The sequence below is a fragment of the Megascapheus bottae genome, chromosome 14 (assembly GCF_031878675.1).
Source record: "Megascapheus bottae isolate mThoBot1 chromosome 14, mThoBot2.hap1, whole genome shotgun sequence".
Classification (NCBI taxonomy): domain Eukaryota; kingdom Metazoa; phylum Chordata; class Mammalia; order Rodentia; family Geomyidae; genus Megascapheus; species Megascapheus bottae.
The window spans coordinates 32,796,383-32,818,813 of NC_143522.1; the positions used below are offsets into that span (position 1 = coordinate 32,796,383).

General features: G+C 45.0%; 2 pseudogenes; both read right to left on the reverse strand.

The window, feature by feature from the left end:
• Positions 1–4,786: 4,786 nt before the first annotated feature.
• LOC150055008 (immunoglobulin heavy variable 3-23 pseudogene) lies at positions 4,787–5,337 on the reverse strand (annotated as a pseudogene).
• A 6,716-nt stretch (positions 5,338–12,053) lies between these two features.
• On the reverse strand, positions 12,054–12,589 carry LOC150055009 (immunoglobulin heavy variable 3-66 pseudogene; annotated as a pseudogene).
• Between the last annotated feature and the right edge of the window lie 9,842 nt (positions 12,590–22,431).

Consider the following 22,431-nt stretch of genomic DNA (forward strand, 5'->3'; position numbering starts at 1 on the left):
AAAGAGTTTGTTTGACGAATTTGGGTGCTCCCGTGTTGGGGGCGTAGATGTTTATAACTGTAATATTATGGGCATGGATTGTACCCTTTACTAATATATAATGGCCATCTCTATCTTTGTGTACTGATTTTCCTGAGAAGTTAATTTTATCGGAGATTAAGATTGCTACTCCTGCTTTTTTGCATGGTGCATTGGAGTGGAAAATTCATTTCCAGACTTTCACTTGGAATTTGTTTCTGTCTTTGGCAGTGAGGTGTGTCTCTTGGAGGCAACATATGGATGGGTGGTGTTTCTTATTCCAGTCTGCTGCTCTGTGTCTTTTGAGTGGATTGTTCAGCCCGTTCACGTTTAGGGAGATTATGGAGAAGTGGTCAGTGTCCATTGTTGTTATTTATTTTTCTTCTAAGTTTCTTTCTCTTTTTTCCCCTTTTGTGTTTAGTGAATTATAGATGTTTGCTTCTTGATGCGGGTTCTTGATGTTCTACAATTTGTTCTTGGTTAATTAGTATTCTTTGTAATGCTGGTTTAGTGTGCACGTATTCATAAAGCTTCTCTTTGGAGTGAGATATTCTTGTTTCTCCCTCAAATGTAAATGTTAGCTTTGCTGGATATATCAGTCTGGGTTGGCAGTTGTTGGTCTTCAGGACATCAATGATGTTTTTCCAACCTTTTCTTGCATTTAGGGCTTGTGTGGAGAGATCTGTTGTAATTCGAATGTTCTTCCCATTATAATATAGCTCCTTCTTTGTTTTTGCAGCATTTAAGATCAATTCCTTGGTATTCGGGTCTAATGTCTTTAGTATGATGTGTCTAGGTGAGTTCCTTCTAGGATCTTGCCTGCTTGGGGTCCTGAAACCTTCAATAATGTGAGTATTTTCCCTTTTGAAGTTGGGGAAGTTTTCTGCTATGATTTTGGTGAATAAAGGTTGCATACCTTTGTCCTGGAATTTGGCCCCCTTCTCTATCCCTATTTTACGAAGATTAGACTTCTTTGCTGCATCTGCCAGTTCCTGGAGCTCTCTCTGGTAGATTCTGACTGATTTTTCCAAGGTGGCGATTCTCTGTTCCAGCTCTGTGTTTTGTCTTCCGTTTCTGATGTTCTATTCTCCGTCTCCGTCAATCTGCTGCTTAATGCCTCCATTTTTGCTTGAAGTGTGGATGCTGAGCTGATCATGTCTGCTCTGAGGGTATTAATCTGTTCTTCCATTTCTCTTTTGAATTCGAGGAGCTCTTTGGAGATTTCCTGCTTATGTTCCTGGAATTGTTTTTGTAATTCTGTTTTAATCTCTTTAGTCATGTTCACAATCATCTCCTTGAGTAGGGTCATGTTTCGTGTCTCTTCAGGTGTCATTTCTTGGGATGGTGACATCTCTCTCGTCCCTTCGCTCTTGTTGTCTTTTGGGCTTTGCGTGGGACTTTGATTATTTATGTATGTCATGATTCTTCTTTGAGCTCTCCTGGGCATCGAGAACTGTTGTTGTAGTTCGCTCTGTAGTCAGTAGGTAGCGGTCTTTGCTTGGATTGGGACCGTGGTTCTGGGAGTATGTGAATACCTGTGGTTCTCAGCCAAATTGATTCCTCTGCTGACTATGTCAGAGTTTGCCGTTTTTGTAGGTGTTCGGTTGATTCCCAGAGGCTGTGTGCTGCTGTAGGACTAGCTCTCAGCCCAGCCAGTGGCCTCACAGTGGGTCGTGGGATGGATTTGAGAGCTTCTGTCTCAGCGTGCTGGGCTGATGGTTGGTTTTCCTGTGCTGCTTCTAGGGGCAACCCCCGGCCAAGGGTCTGGAGTTTGGGGGTTTCTAGGGGCTCTCAGCAGGACCTGCGGCTGTCTGCTCTGTTCCCAGGGGCGGGGCCCAGCTGAGGACGTGCGCTCCAAGGGCGGAGCCAAGCCTTTCTGATTCTCAGAAGGCGAGCTTGGCTGCTGGTCGGCCCTTCAGTTCCCTGCTGCTTTGTCAGAGAGTCTGTGACTGTGGGGGGGGCCCTCGGTGCTGTCTGGCTTAGGATTCCCAGCTGGAGAATGCCCGGCTCAAGATTTGAGGGGGTCAGATGCTGGCTCCTATTGTCCCGTACACCCCACCTGCTGTTGTAAGGCAGGGACACTGTGCTCCCCGCTCTCCAGACCCAGTGGCCTGGGAGAGGAGCCAGGTGGACAGGTGGGAGCTGGGACACCCCTGCCTCCCCTGGTGGGGTGCTGGGTCTTGGCGTAGCCCACCTGTCAGTCTCCAGTGAAAGGCCTGGGAGAGGAACCTGGTGGGCTGGTGGGGACTGGGACACCTCCGCCTCCCTTGGTGGGGTGCTGGGTCTTAGCGCCTCCCGCCTGTCAATCTCTAGTCATTGGTCTGGGGGAGGGGGCTGTTGAGGGAAGGGAGAGGATTCTAAGTTCCTTGCCCCCCTGTTCCTGCTCTTCTCAGGAGGGGTGGAGGGGTCTGAGTTAAGTTCTATGGCTTGGCACCCGCTCTGTGTTTGGGGGCCCACTGCAGTACTCATATGTGGGTGCTGCACGGTGTTGGATTATCCTTCACTCCCCTAGGATCTCTGCCGCCGCTTGTATTCCGCGTCTGGGTTCCGTTGCTTGCTGTTCTGGTTCTGCGTCTGGGTTCCGCTGCTTCTATGGCTCGCTGACCCGGTTGCCTGGCCGGTGCTGCCCGGTCCGCCTCCCTCCACCGCCCCCTCCAGCGCTGCCGCTTTTCTTGGCTTGGCACAGTGGGGGGAGGGGTCCTCACGATCCGAAATCTTTGAGAAAGTTGGATGTGAGCTTTATCTGGACTTCTTTTCCAGTTTGGGTTCTTTTCCGTTGCTTCTTGAGTTTGTTGTTGTATATTTCTTAAAGTAATTGATTCATGGGACTCCCTGGTTCTCTCTTTTTGTGAGAGAGAGCTAGGCAGTGTCCTTATTGTCTAGGCGCCATCTTCCTCCCCCTTCTCTGTATCTATTTTTAGGTACATGATATAACCATTTAAGATGATGAACTACATATGTTCTTGAGTTTATTATATTTAATTCATGATAATTAGCTTTATTTTTGCACTGGCCTCACAATGTGTATATGTGTACTGAAATTTTGTGTTGTAATTTTCATCACAGAATATTTTAATTTTAAGTTCCTTTCATGAATATAAACAAATGAACAGTTGAACTACAGCCACTCAGAAGGAAGCATCTTTACAAACCACAAAACCAGGCCACCATCTCTAAGGTGCAGTGGTCACAGCTGCCCCTCCTGTCTCTGTCAGCATCACCTTTGGTGTGGATCCACCATCCCACACCCCGGGGTCAAAACCCATCTGATCTGCAGGGCCTTTACAGGACGGAAGACGCTCACACAGCTCCCATTAACAGTTTCTGGCTGGAAATGAGATCAGCAGTGTCTTCAAAAAGACATGAGAGTCAGTGAAGAAGGAAAATTTACTTGGTGCCAGGGGCTCATGCCTGTAAACCTAGCTATACAGTTCAAAGCCAGCCCAGGCCTGAAGGTCTTCACGACTCTAATCTCCAATGAGCCATCGGTAAACCAGAAGTGGTGCTGTGGCTCAAGTGGAGAGCACTAGCCTTGAGCAGAGGAGCTCAGGGACAAGGCCTAGGCCCAGAGTTCAAGCCCTAGGACCCAGCTAAAAAAAAAAAAGAAAATCCTCCATGAGTTGAGCATTTGCTTGATTTACAAGAGATCTTGAGAGTGAAGTGGTAGATTGGGGTTTGGTAATGCAGGCAAAACTGCTGAGGCCAGGTGATTTACATGCCAATGTGCCTACCCAGAAACACGTTACTTTTCCTCTCATGACGGGGTGAGGAAGGATCTCCATAGTAATTTGAACCTTGAGAGAAGGAAGGAGAGGACGGCAGAGAACCACAGGGAGGGAGGACAGAGGACCTGGGGCTCAGGGACAGAGGCCCACCTGGGAAGTGACCTTCCTGCACCAGGACTCTTTTGTAGGTGACTCAACCTGAGGCATTCTCAAGGTCACGACTCACGGACCCCTGGACACTGTCATAGACCTCACCATCCATCAGCCCATCTTCCTGCCTCCTCCGTGATGGGAGGAGTGGGTGACGCCATGACAGTCTGTGCAGAGCCAATCAGCCCTATCTCCACTTAGCATTGTGTTCTGTCATTCTTATCACATGTCCATTTTCATTTCCTGGTTCATCCTTGCAGGAGGATGAGGGCAGGGCATGGACAGTGAAGCCCGAGCAGTCCGTTCCTACTTTCTACAGGAGGACAAGCCACATCTCCTCCTCAAGACGAGCTGTCAGGTGGTGTGGTGGGGTGCACTACATAAGAAGCAGCATTTTCTCATTGAACAAACAGGAAAGGGAGGTGTGAAAATTAGTATTGTCCAGTGAGAAAATGAATCTGCTGCAAGAAGACAGCTGGACCAGGCCTGGGTCTGATGGGCCTATCCAGAGGAGGAGGAGGGGAGCCTGGGGCCTCTCAGGATGTGAGCATCCCTGAGTCAGGGATCAACCCAACCCAGCTTTTCACAGCCAGAGTTCAGTCTGTCCTCATCTGGGAAACCTCTGAGAGCCTGTCCTAAATGTGAGGAAAGAACTCACCAGGGACCCCTGAGCCTCCTCAGGACCAGACTATGGAGACCAGGCAGAGTCACCTCAGCCCTTAATTGTGAGCCGGGTGCTTGACTCCTGTGGTCAGGAGTGCAGTGTTTCCATGAGGAGGGAAGCAGAGCACTGTGTGTTCAGTGACAGCCCAGGTGAGTGGAGACACAGATGTGGTGGGTCCTGGGAAGCTGGGGAGATGTGGAGGAGCCAGGCACCAGGAGACATCTCCTCCTCACCCCTGCAGCTGATCAGGGCCCAGCGCCCCCTGCTGGCCCTGAGCCCTGCTTAGAAGTTTGTGTCTGGGCTGCCACTCAGCTCCTCTCACTGTGTCTCTTACACAGTAATACAGGGCGGAGTCCTCTGTTCTCAGGCTGTTCATTTGCAGATGCAGGGTGTTTTTATTGTTGTCTCTGGAGATGGTGAAGCGGCCCCTCACAGACTCTGCATACCAGGTGCTACCACCATCTGGATTAATTTCTGCAACCCATTCCAGGCCTTTCTCTGGAGACTGTCGGATCCAGTTCATGTAGTAATCACTGAAGGTGAATCCAGAGGCTGCACAGGAGATTCTCAGGGACCCCCCAGGTTGTACCAAGCCTCCCCCAGACTCCACCAGCTGCACCTCACACTGGACACCTGCAAACACAGACAATCCTGGTCAGGCATGCTCACACTCACCACTCTTCCTCCACCAGCTCCACTCACACACCCAGGGTCTCTGCTTCCCCATCAATCACCTTTGAACATAGCCACCAGGAAAACCCAGCGCAGGCCCAGCTCCATGGTGAGTGGTGTGTGTCAGTCACTGGATGGACTCCAGCTCACAGAGCTTCAGGGCAGGGCTGGCTGGTTTTCATGAGCAGAGGGACGTCCCATTTGCATGGCCTCTGCTATAAAGCCAGCTGTGGGGCAGGAGTCTCAGAGATGGAGCTCCAGAGCAGAGGTGACTGTGCTGGGGGAGTTTGGTGACCATGGTCACCTTCAGTCAATCATGACACCTTGACCTTGTGCTGTCGTTCTCAGTGTAGCTGCATCTCCATGGGAGCCTGAGGCAGGAGTGGAGAACTTTGAGACTTGTGTGGGTGCAGAGGGGATAAACGTGTCCTCTCACTGTGCCATTGTGCCTGGTGAGCATTCTGCTTAACATTTATGAACTGAAAACAAAAAAATGTCAGACAAGATGAATGGTATCTCCTTGTAAATGAGCAAAATGTAATGCCATTATGAAAGCTTCTCCACATCCTCTGGATTATACATACTGCTCAATTCTCCCCTAATCCTGGTCCTACACACATCAAGTCAAGGTCATAGGTCCTGGTGTGGTCCAGGAGAATGGTGGTCATCTGGAAAGGATGCAGAGCCTCCTTCCTGTGCTGAGACCATGTGAGGCTCTGCTGTACTTGACTTCATTCTCACACGACACCAAGAGAGTCAGGGTTCACACAGTTGATTTATGGTGGATCGCATCATTCATCACAGTATAGGTGTCTTTCTAGATTTTCTCATTAATGGGTATTTATTATTTGTACTAAAGTCATATGTATTGTGCATTTGGAATAACTTCTCTAAATGCAATATGTACAATGAAGTCTTCCTCGGTAGAAAGTGATTTGGTAAATATGGAGCATTAGGAAGCTCCCCTCCCCAGCAGAGCCAAGCAGTGAACACATTTCTTCCTGACCTGTTTCTTGTCACACTCTGTAATTCTTCCTCTGTTTTTTTTCTTCTTCCTGTCCTTCCTCCACAGAGACTATGACCTTCAGTTAGCAGATGACTGGAAAATAAGTCAACTGGTGAAATTTATGGGCACAGAAGTACAAGATTACATGTTTGTGTGTATTCCTAATTAAAATCACTTAGTGTGTCTGATTTTATTTGATAAACACTATTTTATATGATAGAGCACATGCTCCTTGTGACTTTGGTTCCTTTCCTGAGAATCCCTCCTTTTGTCTCACAGTGTGTGAACACACTGCTGGCAGATCATGTCATCCATGGCTACAGAACACATCTTCTCCTCAGCACAGGGCCCGTCCTCCATGACTGATCCTACAGCAGCCTCAAGACAAGGCTCAGACATTCAGAAGCCACAATCGATGTCACTTCTTCCACAGCATGGCGCTGTCCCACTCTCAAAACCTCAGAAAAGTATTCCCTCATGATATTCTGGATCTTGGTAATTTCTGTCGTGATATTACCATTTTCTTCTGCGATTTTGTTTATTTCGGTATGCCCTCTTCTTTTTTTGGTAAGATTTGCTAAGGGTTTGTCAATTTTGTTAATTCTTTCAAAGAACCAACTCCTTGTTTTGTTGATTCTTTCTATAGTTTTTTTGGATTCCAAAACCTCCCATGCTCCTGGATTGGAAGAATCAACGTTCTGAAAATGACAGTCTTGCCAAGGGCTATCTACAAATTCAACACAATACCCTCAATATCCCAATGTCATTCTTTAAAGAAGTTGAAGAGGCAATCCAAAATTTCATATGGAATAATAAAAGACCACATATAGCAAAAACACTTCTTAGCAGAAAGAACAGCGCCGGAGGAATTTTAATTCCAAACTTTAGACTCTATTACAGGGCTATAATTATCAAAACAGCTTGGTACTGGCACAAGAACAGGCCTGAAGACCAATGGAATAGAACTGAGGACCCAGATATTAAACCACAGACCTATAGCCACCCAATCTTTGACAAGAGAGCCAAAAAAATAGAATGGAAGAAAAACGGCCTCTTTAACAAGTTGTGCTGGCAGAACTGGTTAAGCACCTGCAGAAAATGAAAGTTGGATCCTTCTTTGTCACCCTGCACTAGAATTAACTCCAAATGGATCAAAGACCTGGAGGTAAAAGCTGACACACTGAAAACTTTACAGGAAGGAATAGGAGATACACTAGGCCTCCTTGGCACAGGTCGAAACTTTCTTAATAAGGACCAAGAATCACAGCAAATAAGAGAAAGGCTGGATAAGTGAGACTGCATTAAACTGCAGAGCTTTTGTATGGCAAAGGACATAGCTAGTAAATTAATTAGGAAGCCTACAGAGTGGGAGAAGATCTTCACCAACCATAGAATGGACAAAGGCCTCATATCTAAAATATATCAACAGCTCAAAAAATTGAATCACTCCAAAACTAATCTCCAAAGTAACAACCATCCCATTAAAAAAATGGGCCAAAGACTTAGAGTCTTCTCTGAAGAAGAAACAAAAATGGCCTATAGACACATGAAGAAATGCTCAACATCTCTGGTCATAAAAGAAATGCAAATCAAAACAACTCTAAGATTCCACCTCACTCCAGTTAGAATGGCCAGGATCAAGAAATCTAATAACAACAGATGCTGGAGGGGATGTGGCCAGGAGGGATCACTATTACACTGTTGGTGGGAGTGCAAACTCGTTCAACCACTATGGAAAGCAGTGTGGCAGTGCCTCAAAAGGCTAAACATAGAGCTCCCCTATGACCCAGCCATTCCACTACTTGGCATTTACCCAACCATCCAGAATCTAGGGCATACTAAATCCACTAGCACAACAATGTTCATTGCAGCATTATTCACCATAACAAAGATATGGAACCAACCTAGATGTCCCTCAGTTGATGAGTGGATCAACAAGTTCTGGTATTTGTACACAATGGAATTCTATGCTGCTGTCAGAAAAAATGACGTTGCCCCATTTGTTAGGAAATGGAAAGGCTTAGAAAAAAATCATATTAAGTGAAGTAAGCCAGACTCAAAGGAACTTAAGTTCAATGGTTTTCCTCATTTGTCATAATCAGTAGAAACCTGGGCTCTACTAGCAGATATCTGCAATAGAGCAAAACCTTGATACATAAGGCCATATAGTATGAAGCTAATTGAAAAGACCTCCAGGATATTGAAACAAAAGCCATATGATGAATGATTGTTGTCCTTAATGTACTATGTTATCCCTCATCTCCTTTGCAGTCCCTTGGTTATCTCATATTGTTACAGTATCTCACTTCGTTATCTGATATATTGGATTTATTTGAAATTGGATTGGGAAGGGGGAAACCAAGATGGGAGGGTAATGGGGACCAAGACATGTGAAAGGGTATCAATGTATGTGAATTAATGCACCTTCTATCTGGCAAATATCATGTAACCCTTTTATTAATTACAATAAAAATATATTTAAAAAACCTCAGAAAACCTCATCACCTCTCCACCAGCATAGCGTTGGCTGTCCAAGTCTCAGAACCCCAGAAAAACCATCTCTCCACCAGCAATGGAAGAATTCCGACCTCACTGCCAGGTCCCGTCTATTTATGAGTAGACAGCCCCACTCGGCCCTGGCCTGTGTTTCAAGAACATGTGAAAATCCAGTCTTCCTTCTGATGAGTCCAGGAGAGAAGATTTGTCAATCTCCAGTAACACAGATTCACTGGCCAATCTCAGAAACACCTGGAGGGCAGAGCTGGGGCCGAGAGACACAGAAGTCACTGACAAGCAATTGTTTCAGTCGAATCCACTCAGTAACTTGCTTTTGCCTTCCATCCATCAGTTTCCATCCTGTGCTTAAAGATTTGTTCTCAACATAATTCCATTAAAAGGATTCCATGGCCAGGAGTGTGGCCTAGTGCTCACCTAGCATACATGAAGCCCAGGGTTCGATTCCTTGGTACCATGTACACAATATAGGTCAGAAGTGGTGCTGAGCCACAAATGGCAGTGTTATCCTTGAGCACAAGTTGTCCAAGGACAGAGTCCAGCCGTGAGTTCAAGCCCCAGGATTGCACACATACACCCAAAAAAAGGGATACAAATTTGGAGAAATTTAGACATTAAGAAGTATTTTAGCAGTGTTGTTGGTGGGAGTGCAAACTCATTCAACCACTATAGAAAGCAGTATGGAGGTCCTCAAAACACTAAGCATAGAGCTCCCCTATGACCAGCAATTCCAATACTTGACTTTACCCACTCGTCCAGAAAGAGGACATACTAAATCCACTAGCACAATGATGTTCATGGCAGCACTATTTACCACAGCAAATATATGGAACCAACCCAAATGCCCCTCAGTTGATGAGTGGATCAACAAGATGTGGTATTTATACACAATGGAATTCTATGCTGCTATCTGAAAGTACGACATCACACAATTTGTAAGGAAATGGAAAGACTTAGAAAATATCATATTAAGTGAAGTAAGCCAGATTCAAAGGAACATAGTCTCAATGGTTTCCCTCATGTGTAATAACCAGTAGAAAGCTTTGGTTCTCATAGCAGAGATTTACAATAGAACAAAACCTAGATATGTAAGGCCATATAGTATGATGTGGAATGTAAGGACCTCCAGGATATAGAAACAAATGCCATATAATGAGTGATTGTTGTCCTTAATGCACTATGTTACCGCTCATCTCTTTTGCTATTCCTTGGTTATCTCATATGGTTAGAGTATTTAACCTAGTTATCGTATATATTGTATATATATTTATTTGGTAATTTGAAATAAAATGGGGAGGGGGGAAACAAGATGAGGGTTGTGGGTGGGGGCGGGAAATTAGGACCAAGATATGAGAAAGGGTATCTATGTTAGTGAAGTAATGCACCTTCTATGTGATGAATATAATGTAACCCTTCTATTAATTACTACAAAAATGTATGAAAAAAAGAAAAAAAGAAATACTTTAGTAGTGTCAATGATAATAAGGATGAGATTCTTAGCTGGATGTCAGAGGCTCACTCCTGAAATCTTTGTGCATCAGGGCGCTGAGATCTGAGGAGTGAGCTGAAATCTATCTGGAGTGGAAATTCCATGGTCTCTCCTTTAAGTGGACCAGGAGAAAGTCTCCAATGGAGCTGTAGATCCAGTGGTAGAGTGTCAGGAGAAACTGCAGGGACAGGACTCAGGCCTGAGTTCAAGTGCAGACACAGGCACTCACCTCCCCACACACATGCACACACTTCCCCACACTCAGAAACCACTGCATGTCCAAGTACACATGGTAAGCACCTGGGAAGTTTCCTGTAGGATCTGGAGTGGGCCATGGTCTCCTCTCTTTTGAGTCCAGCACTCGTCTAATGTTGGGAATGAGCTGTGTGGATGGTATTAAATTCCTCACCAATTCCCCTGTGTAAACGTTGATGAGGTGGAGTCAGAACAGCATAGACTACATGGCTTCCATGGCAGAGGCCGCATCTGCTCCAGGCCGGCTGGGACTCTAGAGCTCTTTCCCATGGCCAGGTCCGGGAGCAGGCAGCCCACCCGTGCCTTCTCCAGAGCTCAGCGAGGCCCGGGGTGTGGTGTCCTCAGCTGTTCCTAAGTCACCGGTGGACGTGTTCCTGACAACCAGGGCCATGCAGGGAGATCCATGTGATGACAGTTTGTATCCACATCCACGGTCCCCTTAGCTACAGAAAACCCCTGAGGATCCGGGAGGGCTACAGAGAGGACACTGAGAAGGTCACAGAGTGGAGACTGGGGCAGGCCAGTCAGTTCCCCCTAGGGCATGCAGGAACCATGACCACTGCCACACTGACCTCCAGACCAGTCCAGGGCCTCAGGTTTACAGACTGAATACAGACCACAGCTGCATGTGGATTGAGTGCAACAGAGAGGTGTGGGCAACCCAGAGATGACTGAGGAAATGTTAGCAGTGCTGGAATCAAGAGAATCCATTCAAAGCTGTTGATGTGATTCCAAACCATACTCCCCGTCATATACAGTCTTTGTAGAAGGGAAGAGAGAGACAGAGAGAGAGAGAGAGAGAGAGAGAGAGAGAGAGAGAGAGAGAGAGAGAGAGAGAGAGAGAGAGAGAGAGAGAGAGAGACAGAGAGAGAGACAGAGAGAGAGAGAGAGACAGAGAGAGAGAGAGAGAGAGAGACAGAGAGAGAGAGAGAGACAGAGAGAGAGAGAGAGAGAGAGAGAGAGACACCATGTTCCTGGGTGAGCTGGTCCTGAGCCTCTGCAGGTGTCCACACTGAGCTTTGGCACGACTGGGCGTCTCAGTGCAGGCTCCCAGTCCTGATCAATGGCCTCCCTCATGTGTCATCAACAAGGAAAAGGAGACCATGGGATCAAAGCCAGGCTGGACTCCTGTGCTCTGTGTGAGGAATGGTGGGATTTGAATTCCCCAGTGGCATGGAGTCCTTGGCTTTGGCAAACATCCCTGCTGTCTTCAACCCGAGTTTCTATGACTCATCTACCCACGGTGTCCTCTGTCTCCTCAGGAGTCTCAGATGAGATGACTGAGAAGGTCCTTAACCTCAGAGTTGACCTTAGTGACCTCAACAACTTGACACCTGCCCAGCTGTTGTGCTGTGTCATGTCCATTCAAGAATTCATCATAAACTAAAACTAATACATAGAAATGAAAGACCTGGAAATCTACATTTGCAGAGAGGGACAAATAGTAAGGGACACATGCTAGAGAGCTGTCTGGAAAGACTTCAGGTCATGTGGGGAGGCAGAGCTGGCAGAGAGGGGTCAGCCCTGAATGTTCTGCTCTGCTCCCAGGCTGACCAAGAATCAGTGTGTGCCGAGCGCCCCCTGCTGGTCCCGAGCGCCCCTGCAGGGAGGTTTGTGTCTGGGCCTGCACTGCACTTCCTGCACTGTGTCTCTAACACAGTAATAGATGGCTGTGTCCTCCACTGTCAGGCTGCTCATCTGCAGGTAAACTGTGCTCTTGCCGTTGTCTGTGGAGGTGGTGAAGCGGCCCTTCACGGAGTCTGCGTAGTTTGTGCTACTACTCCAGATGGATGAAATCCACTCCAGCCCCTTCCCTGGAGCCTGGCGGATCCAGCTCATGTAGTAACTTCCAATATTGAATCCAGAGGCTGCACAGGAGAGTCTCAGGGAACCCCCAGGCTGCACCAAGCCTCCCCCAGACTCCACCAGCTGCACCTCACACTGGACACCTGCAAACACAGACAATCCTGGTCAGGCATGCTCACACTCACCACTGTTCCTCCACCAGCTCCACTCACACACTCAGGGTCTCTGCTTCCCCATCAATCACCTTTGAACACAGCCACCAGGAAAACCCAGCGCAGGCCCAGCTCCATGGTGAGTGGTGTGTGTCAGTCACTGGATGGACTCCAGCTCACAGAGCTCCAGGGCAGGGCTGGCTGGTTTTCATGAGCAGAGGGACGTCCCATTTGCATGGCCTCTGCTATAAAGCCAGCTGTGGGGCAGGAGTCTCAGAGGTTGAGCTCCAGAGCAGAGGTGACTGTGCTGGGGGAGTTTGGTGACCATGGTCACCTTCAGTCAATCATGACACCTTGACCTTGTGCTGTGGTTCTCACCGTAGCTGCATCTCCATGGGAGCCTGAGGCAGGAGTGGAGAACTTTGAGACTTGTGTGGGTGCAGAGGGGATAAACATGTCCTCTCACTGTGCCATTGTGCCTGGTGAGCATTCTGCTCAGCATTTATGAATAGAAAAATAAACATGAAGTACAAGATGAATGGTTTCTACTTGTAAATGAGCAAAATGCAATACACTTGCTTCTCCACACTTGCTGGATTTCCCATGGTGTTAAATTCTCCCCAGATCCTGGTCCTGCACACATCAAGTCGAGGTCATCAGATCCTGTTGTGGATCCAGGAGAATGGTGGTCATCTGGAGAGGATGCAGAGCCTCCTTCCTGTGCTGAGACCATGTGAGGCTCTGGTGCACTTGACTTCATTCTGACAAAACAACAAGAGAACCAGATGTCCTCATAATCATACATGTCATAAAACAAAATATTCATAATTGCTCTGGTCTGTTCTTTTGACTTCACTCAACATTTAACCTTGTTCCAGTGTGAGGTGTAAATACACAGAATCTAAGAAACAAGAAATGTGAAGTATTTAGTTGGTTTTGCTCTCCTGTGTGAACACAGTCCTTTCTCCATGCTTCTCCTTGTGCCAAACTCTGTGTTCCCCATGTGCCCAGTTGTGGATTTGCTTCCTCAGGGCTGATTTCTGGCAGGAGCTCAGTTTGAACTCTGTTACCTCATCAAAACTAATTTTAATTTTTTTTGTATGTCACAGGCTTGAGCTCCCTACCTGGGCATTGTCCCTGACCTCTTCAGCTCAAGGCTACCACCTACCCCTTGATACACAGCCCCTCTTCAGGTTTTTAGAGATTAATTGGCGATGAGACTCATGGACTTTCGTGCCTGGGCTGGCTTTGAACCTTGATCTTCAGTCTCAGCCTCCTGAGTAGCTAGGATTACAGTCGTGAGACATTGTATCTGGCCTAATTTTAATTTTTAATAAACTTGATACAGGGTGTCACAGTTATGTGCTAGTAAGATTGATTTCCTTCCTTCCTTTCTTCTTTCCTTCCTTCCTCTTTCCTTCCTTCCTTTATTCCTTCTTTCCTACCTTGCTTCTTTTTCCTTCCCTCCCTCCATTCCTTCCTTCCCTCTCTGCTTCCCATCTCTCCTGTGAATTTCTTTCTTCCTCAGTCTTCTCTTTCCTTCCTTCCTTCAATCTTTCGTTCCTTTCTCCTTTTTTTTGTTTTTCTTTTCCTTTTTTTTCTTCTTTGTTGGTTATCAGGCTTGAACTCTGGGCCTGGGCATTCTCTGCCCCTGAGTTCTTTAGCTCAAGACTACTGCTGAACCACTCAAGCCACAGGCCCACTTACGGGTTTCTGGTGGTTAATTGGAAATAAGCGTCACACATATTTCAGTGCCCTGAGTTGGCTTTGAACCATGATCCATTGATCCTAGCCCCATGAGTCACTAGGATTATAGTCATGATCCACCTGTCCCTGGACTTCTTTCTTTGATACCTTTTCTCTGTCTTTCTGTTTTTCTATCTGTCTTCCTACTTTCTTTCTGCCACTTTATGCCCTCCCTTCCTTCCTTCCCCCCCCCCCTCTCTCTCTCTCTCTCTCTCTCTCTCTCTCTCTCTCTCTCTCTCTCTCTCTCTCCCTCTTCATTCTTTCTTTCTCTCTTCCTTTCTTTCATGCCTTCTCTCTTTCTCTCATTCTCATTCTCTTTCCCTTCCTTTCTTCTTTCCTTCCTTATTCTGTTTCTTCTCTTCTTATTGTCTATCTTTCTTTCCTATCTTTCTTATGTATTTTCTGCCCTTCCCTCTGTCTTTCTTTCACTCATTATTTTTATGATTTTTGGTAGTTCATGGAATGTGAAATCTGGGATTGGCCTCTGCCCCTTAGTTCTTCAGCTCAAGGCTACCAACCTCTTCAGCCACAGCACCACTTCCATGATTCTAGAGGTTAACAGGAGATAAGAGTCTCACGAACTTTAGTGCCCTCCCCTCTCTTTTTCTCTCTCTCTCTCTTTCTCTTTCTCTCTCTCTTCCCACCCTCAAGCTAAAAATAGTCAGAATTAACAAAGAAGGTCATTTCATATCAATAAAAGACATTTGTATCAAGAAAATCTAACCTATCTGAAGATTTATACATCAAGATATCCAACGATGTCAAGTAAGTACTACTGGATACACAGACCTGAACACAGTAGGAGGAGTCTTCAATACTCACCATGACATAGATCTTTCTGGAAGAAAAGCAACAAAGAATTAAATGATAGTACATGCAAAGCTACCTTAAAGACATTTATGGACTATTTTAATGATAGTACATGCAAAGCTACCTTAAAGACATTTATGGACTATTTTATCTAACAAACATGTAGTATGCATCTTCTCAGAAAACCGTGGAACTTTCTTCCAAACAGACCATATTCTAGGATGACATAACACATGGGTTGGGGCACCAACAATTGTTATCAGACTCAGGCAGACAGCATTCTTTGGATTGGGGAGCATATAGCGTGACCTCCCGGTTCTGCACCCAAGAAAGCCCTCACAACTGGGAATCATGCTTAACAATCCCTGAGGTGGGCAGAAAGGATAGTTCCACATCACTGTACCAATCCTGACCCAGCGTGCAGCATGGCTAACTCAGTTGCATACCAATTCTACTTGTAATCTCCATTCTTAAGATATGCTCATACCATCTACTACATACAGGAACTCTAGTATTTGTCGTTCTCCCTTAAATAATTGTACAACAATTATTTAAGACAATTCTTTCCAGATCCTTTCTTATCCATAAGAAACCATTATTTTCTTTTCTCAACTGCTCTCCCAGAATTTTTACTAACCTTTCTATTTTTCATTGACTATAGTCCTCATTTACATTTGCACCTCTCACCTCTAGGCTGTTCAGTACTGGATGGAAAATTCCCTTCACCCATCCAGAGTCACCATAATGATTGCAAAAACCTAAGGGACTTTGAACACAGATAGAATGTCCCATCACCAAGGGTTTAGTTCCAGTCCTCTGAGGATGCAGTTGTAGGTGGTGGTGGAATCAGTCAGGACAGGATGTGTAGCAGCAGCCTCATCTCTCTGCAGCTCTAATGGCATGTCACACCTTCAGCTGGGTCTCCTGCAAATGTCTTCACAGACTGGTTAAAGGAGCCTAACCTAAGGCCTGACTTTGGTGAATTCTTCCAATGATTCCTGGTTGCTTTACCTGAGCACACTCATTTTTGCAGGCTGGCATCCCATTGGTTTTGAGGACAGTAGAGGGTTGAGATTCCAAAATAATAACAGGGTAACAACTTTTAGTAACCAGATTTCCTTTAAACAAGGCTGGGATTCCCTAGACAGGTATAGAAGACTTGAACCTGTAGCCATTTCCCACAAGTGCAATTTCAACTCTCGCACAGTTGCTACTACTCTTTCCCATGCCTCTAACTGCCGGGGCAACCGGCAGCAAACCAGGGTTCGCAGATTGGGGTTCCTGAAATAGGGGACAAGGACTAGGAAGAAAAAGAAGAGAGACAGACACACCGGGTCCGGGATGTCCGCAGTCCAGGCAAAAGACTGTCGAGACTGCCGCGTTTATTTTCCACTCCCCCTTCTTCCCTCCTCCTCTCCCAGGGAACCTCCAGGTGTTACATTCATATGGTAATTCTCAGGTCGTTTACATAGAATAGGGCCAGAAAGCAATAAGACAATATAGCCATCATCTGATGCAAGTCAAGGTACAGTTTGATTCCACTCTGGCTCCCAACATGTCCCCCGTTTTTTATTTTAAAAGAAACACAAGTGCAATTTTTACTCTTTTCTATACCCCTAATTTATCCTGTCACATTTTCCAAAAATGACTTTGGTCCCTTGGTCCCATGGGGATTTGATGGGCGGAGATTCAACTTCCGTGACTTCTTCAAGCTGACTCAGGGGCGCCGTCTCCATGCTTGACCAGGGACCTTAAGAAGCCCAGCCTGTTTTATCAAGGGGTTGCAAGGATTAGACACCAGGAACAACAATCTACTCCAAACTAGAAATCATACTTGACATTCAACAACTGCACAAACCATCCTTGGCCACAACAGCGCAGCCTACCTAGCACCCATTTGCAAAGGCTTTTTCTTGATTGTCTGGGGAACTAAATTTCTGCAACCTTAACAATGCTTCAGTTGTCAGATCTAAACAGATTAATAGAGACACAAGCCTCAGATCCACAAACTTTTCCTGAATTTGTGGCTGGTGTCAAAAATAAAAAATAAAAATTTTACTCAATTAGGACTTTAAACTACCCGCTATCACAGAAGATTGACAAGTTCCTGCCCAGTTATGAAAGGCACGGGCATTAGTAAGGCATGCTTACAAACTATTCTATGACCTCCCGGCTCTGATTAATTTGAATGGCCAAGCACAAGTGACTCTAAGATCTGACACCATCTCTGCCATCCAAGCAGAGGCTTTCCTGTCCCAGTAGTGTCTCTCCACACAGGGATAAACATCCCATTGGCATTTCACTTTGTTGATTGCTGGATTTGAACTCAGGGTCTGGGCGCTGTCTCTCAGCTCTCCAGCTCAAGGCTAGCACCCTGCCACTGTGAGTCCCGAGCTTGGTGCTTGAGTGCTTCCCCCCAGCTTTTCAGCTCAGAGCTAGCACTCTGCCACTTCGAGCTCCAAAGCAACTCTGTCCCAGCATCCTGCTGGCAGATTAGACACCACAGTCTCACAGGGACTTTGCTTTGCCCGGGCAGGCTCAAAACTGTGGCTTTCAGATCAATGAGTCCTACAAAAGGCCACTTTACTCCAATTAGAAGCAACAAGGTGGTCAATACAGAAATAGTCTCTAAGCATGATCTTACCTGGAACTTGGTGAGGGCCAAACTTACATCTGAATGAGGATCTGCTGTCCTTCTCCATGGGCCTTCTGGAGATTGCTATAAAGTAATTTAGAAGAGTAAGCTGAAATAGCAATTAAGCAACCATTTTGATAGTCCTAATTTTCCTTGTTTCTTTTTTTGAAACAAAGCTTTAGGACAACTTTACTTTTAAATTTTGTTCAGAAATGGTTTCTAATTTTCTTTAAAACTTTTACACTTTTTAACCTAAACTCTTAACACTTTGGTCTTTATTTGCATTTGAAAAACCTTTAAGGCTAAAGGAATTCCCTTTGCCTCCAGGCCCTCTAAGGCTCAAGGCACTCCTCTTGCCTTTTAGAAAAAAGGGCTCTTTTGCAGTTTAGATTACTGTCTAGAACTCCAACAACAGTTTAAACTCAAATAACAGTTTTTCCCTAATTCAAGAACTATAGACATCAGTGCACCAAAAGTCTAAGTCTGGACTTAGTTTCCTCTCCTTTTTTAAAATACACCCAATAGCATGGAGATAAACCTTTAAACATTCCTTTAAAATACTAATCACATTATCCACATTTTACCATCAGATTTCTAGTGTCAGTTTGCAAAAAAGGACAGGCAAAATTTCTGACGTTAATGAACAATTTTACATTTAAATTTCTAATACATGTTTCCAAACTTTATCTTAAAGTAATAAATCCCAAATTCCCTAACACCTCTGTGCTGAACAGGATACAATGTTTACAATGTAAACAGCTGTATGTATTGCAATACCAGATTTTTTAAAATGCAGATTTCAGGATCTTTAGAAAAATACTTTTTACCAGTTTTTCTTTAAAACAATGCAATAATACTTTTAAGACATAGGAAACATTCAAGCATAATAATTTTCTTGAAGTTTAGACTTAGATTTACCCAATTGCCTTTGTTTCAAATGAGTTCAACCATTGTTTTATACAGCATGCTGACAATTTAACCTTGAACATGTTCACTCACTCATTCACACACACTCATACTCAAAGATCATAAAGTGCGCAAAATTAATATTGGCCGTTCGTTTTCCGGAAGTTTGTGTCAAGAGAGTTTTGCCAATTTTACTCTTATAGATGAGAACCAGGTTCAAAACAAAACTTTTTGCAAGGCAACTTAGCTGGAATTTATTTTTCCAGGGCTTGTTACAACTGCAGACATGGGGGAGCGGCCATGCTAGGCCCAGAAATGTTCAAATAAATAACAAGGATGTGTGCTTGAGTATGCACAAAAAAACCATAAGGATCCATACTTAGAAATGGTACCAATTTTTAAAGACAAAACTGGACAAGGAAAAATATGTAACACGAACAAGACAGAGAAACGGAGACTTTTAAATAATCAGACATTGACATATAACAAGAAAATTGGACTCAATCAGATACACTTAACACAAAAAACATGAGCTCAAATGAATGTTTTCACCAAACAGTTATTTTTAGATTTAGACATGTCTTGCTGGTGGGACTCTCAGGTATGCCTTGTTATCGACAAGAAACTCAGAAGGGGAGGGGGGATCAAGGCGTCCCTTGACCACCCAGGCCTCTGTTTTAGGCCCACAGTGCACCTTTTCAAACAAACAAACAAAAATAAAATAAAATAAAATAAAATAAAATAAAACGCAGACATACAAGGGGGTCGGCCGACTTCTGCTTACCTCTGGAGGCCTTTGCTTTTCACCTGGGCATCTTTTACAAAAAAGGTTATTAAGAAGAGGGCTGGTAAAGACAAAATAATGTCACATATTAAATTGTGTAGAGTCAACAAATATGTTAAAAGGTCCCTACATAATAGTAAAAGGAGGAGAAACACAGCTCATATGAATGTGTGGAACAAGTGGATCAGTAGCAGTCCCGATTGACATGCACAAATAACTCAGATCCTTCCCACGTCGCAGGATGCACCACTGGAGGGTTGGGGGTGTAGGCCCAGTGAGTCGCTGCTTGGATGGCCACTGTCACTCTCCACGATCCGAACGCAGCGTTCAGGCAGCCAGCGGGCGTCATTTTCTCCTTGTGAAAAAACACATACATGCCCTCGACCCCAGGTTAGAACAGGATCGGGTCCATGCCAAGCACCAGTTAGGGGATCCTTCCATTTTACTAAGGCAAAAGGACGCTGCGCTCTTTTTTCCCAGAATCGCTGAGCAGCAGATAAATTATTTGAATCCAAATTCAAAAAATTTAAAACAAATAAAGCATGATTGAGTATATTCACAGGGGTAGCGGGATACGACTCTCCTTTCTGTATTTTAGCAATTTGATGTTTTAATAATCCATTAGCTCTCTCCACAATGCCTTGACCTTGAGGATTGTAAGGAATGCCTGTAATATGAGTGATATTATAGGAATGGCAGAAGGATTGAAATGCTCGGCTTGCATAGCCAGGGCCATTATCTGTTTTTATTTGCGAGGGAATCCCCATCTCAGCAAAGCATCGAATGCAGTGAGAGATACAATGTTTAGTGGCTTCCCCAGCAAGGGGGGTGGCCAAGATAAAATTAGAATAAGTATCTACAGTAACATGAACATATTTTAATCGGCCAAATGATGGAACATGTGTGACATCCATCTGCCAAATGTGATTAGAAAGCAGTCCTCGTGGATTTATGCCTAAATGGGGGGCTGGTGAAAAAGGGACACAGTTGGAGCAAGTCTTAACTATTTGACGTGCCGCTTCTCTAGATAATTTGAACTGTCGGCGCAAGGCTCGACTGTTTTGATGATGGATGGCATGTGACTGCTTAGCAAGTTCAACCTGAGTTAAGTAAACTCTGGTGGCGGAGTCAGTAACTGCATTGCCCTCACTTAAAGGGCCAGGAAGATTAGTGTGAGCTCGAACAAAGCCAAAAAAACAGGGGTGGTTGCGAGAACAAAGCAAAGTTTGTACTTGGCGAAATTGGGTCTGAATATTGGAGTTAGTAGTTCCAATAAAGGGAACAGTTTCTATGACTTGAAGAGCACGAATTACATATTGACTGTCTGAGTATAAGTTAAAGGGCTCGTCTTGTAACAGGACGAGTGCTTGTAAAACAGCCTCTAATTCCACCTCTTGGGCGGAGGAAAAACCCGTAACCCAAGATTGAGTTTTCCCATTAATGGTCAAAGCAGCCTTTCCATTAGAGGATCCATCTGTAAATACCAAAGCAGCAGAAGATAAAGGCGAGGCCTGTACTATGGAAGGAAATAGAAACGTATGACACGCAGCAAATTGGAGAAGTTTGTTAGACGGGTAGTGATGCAAAATTTTCCCCGTATAATTGGCCCAAGCAATGGCCCAAGAATCGCAATGGGCGAATAGCCAATCTTGTTGTTGTAGATTATATGGGACACAGATAAAATGAGGTTCCTGACCTAAATATTTACGGGAATCCACTCGGCACATATGTATCAGATTAGCTACCAATTCGTAGTAGAGGGTCAGCACTTTGCCGGGTGTTGATGGTAGATAAAGCCATAAAAGTGGGCCATCCTGCCACAATACAGCAGTTGGGGAGTGAGAAGTAGCTAAAATATAAACTCCCCATGGTTTAGAATAGTCACAATAGGTCACTTGTTGCTGGGAAATTGCCTTTTCTACAATTTGGATGGCCCTCCTGGCGTCAGGATTTAATTCATGCAAGGATGTAGGGTTGGTATCTCCTTTTAAGAGATCAAAAAGGGGTTTTAACTCTCCTGTGGAGAGCTTTAGATAAGGCCGAAGCCAATTTATATCTCCTAAGAATTGCTGAAAATCATGAAGAGTTCTTAAGTGGGAAGTTTTTAATGGTATTTTTTGGCTTTTAAAATAGTGTGGGCCTAATATATGGCCTAGATATGTAAAAGGGGGGTGTTCCTGAACCTTTTCAGCTGCTATTATAAGGCCAAAGAGGCTCAGATCTTGCTTTAGTTGTCCAAAGGCTTGTCGTACGACGATAGGGTCAGAACAAGCCAACAAGATGTCATCCATATAATGAACAATATAAACAGAAGAAAATTTTTCACGAGTGTAAGAAATGGCTCTAGCTACAAAACTTTGACATAAAGTTGGGCTATTTGCCATGCCCTGTGTGAGCTCAAGCCAGTGATATCGCTTCATGGGTTCTTTAAAATTAACAGAGGGGACGCTGAAGGCAAAGCGCTTACAGTCTTGAGGCGCCAGGGGTATAGTATAGAAACAATCCTTCAAATCTATAATAATCTTATAAGTATCCTTTGGGATTGCCATGGGTGAAGGCAAGCCAGGCTGTAGGGCCCCCATCAGTTCCATTGTCGCGTTAACCTTTCTCAAATCCTGTAACAGCCTCCATTTACCTGACTTTTTCTTTATAACAAAAATTGGAGAATTCCATGGAGAGTTAGAAGGGGCCACATGTCCCAAGTCCAGCTGTTCCTGTACCAGCTGCTGAGCTGCAATGATCTTTTCTAGAGAAAGAGGCCACTGTTCAACCCATACTGGTTGTTCAGAGAGCCAATTTATGGGATCAGCATGAGGGGGAGGGCAAACGACAGCTCCCGTCAAGGGATACCCCAATCCTTGTCTCGTAGGGTGAGACTGGGGTTGGAGTGGCTCTAGCTCCCCCTGTGCTGCTCGGCCTAGTCCCCTAAAGGGGAGGAGGCCTTGATCAAGTAACTGCTTAGTGACCGCAGCACTAGGACTAAACATATACACTCCCATTTTTTCCATGATATCACGACCCCATAAATTAATTGGCAGATGATCCAAGACAAATGGCTGAAAATGACCAGAGTGCCCTTCCTCATCTCTCCAAACAAGG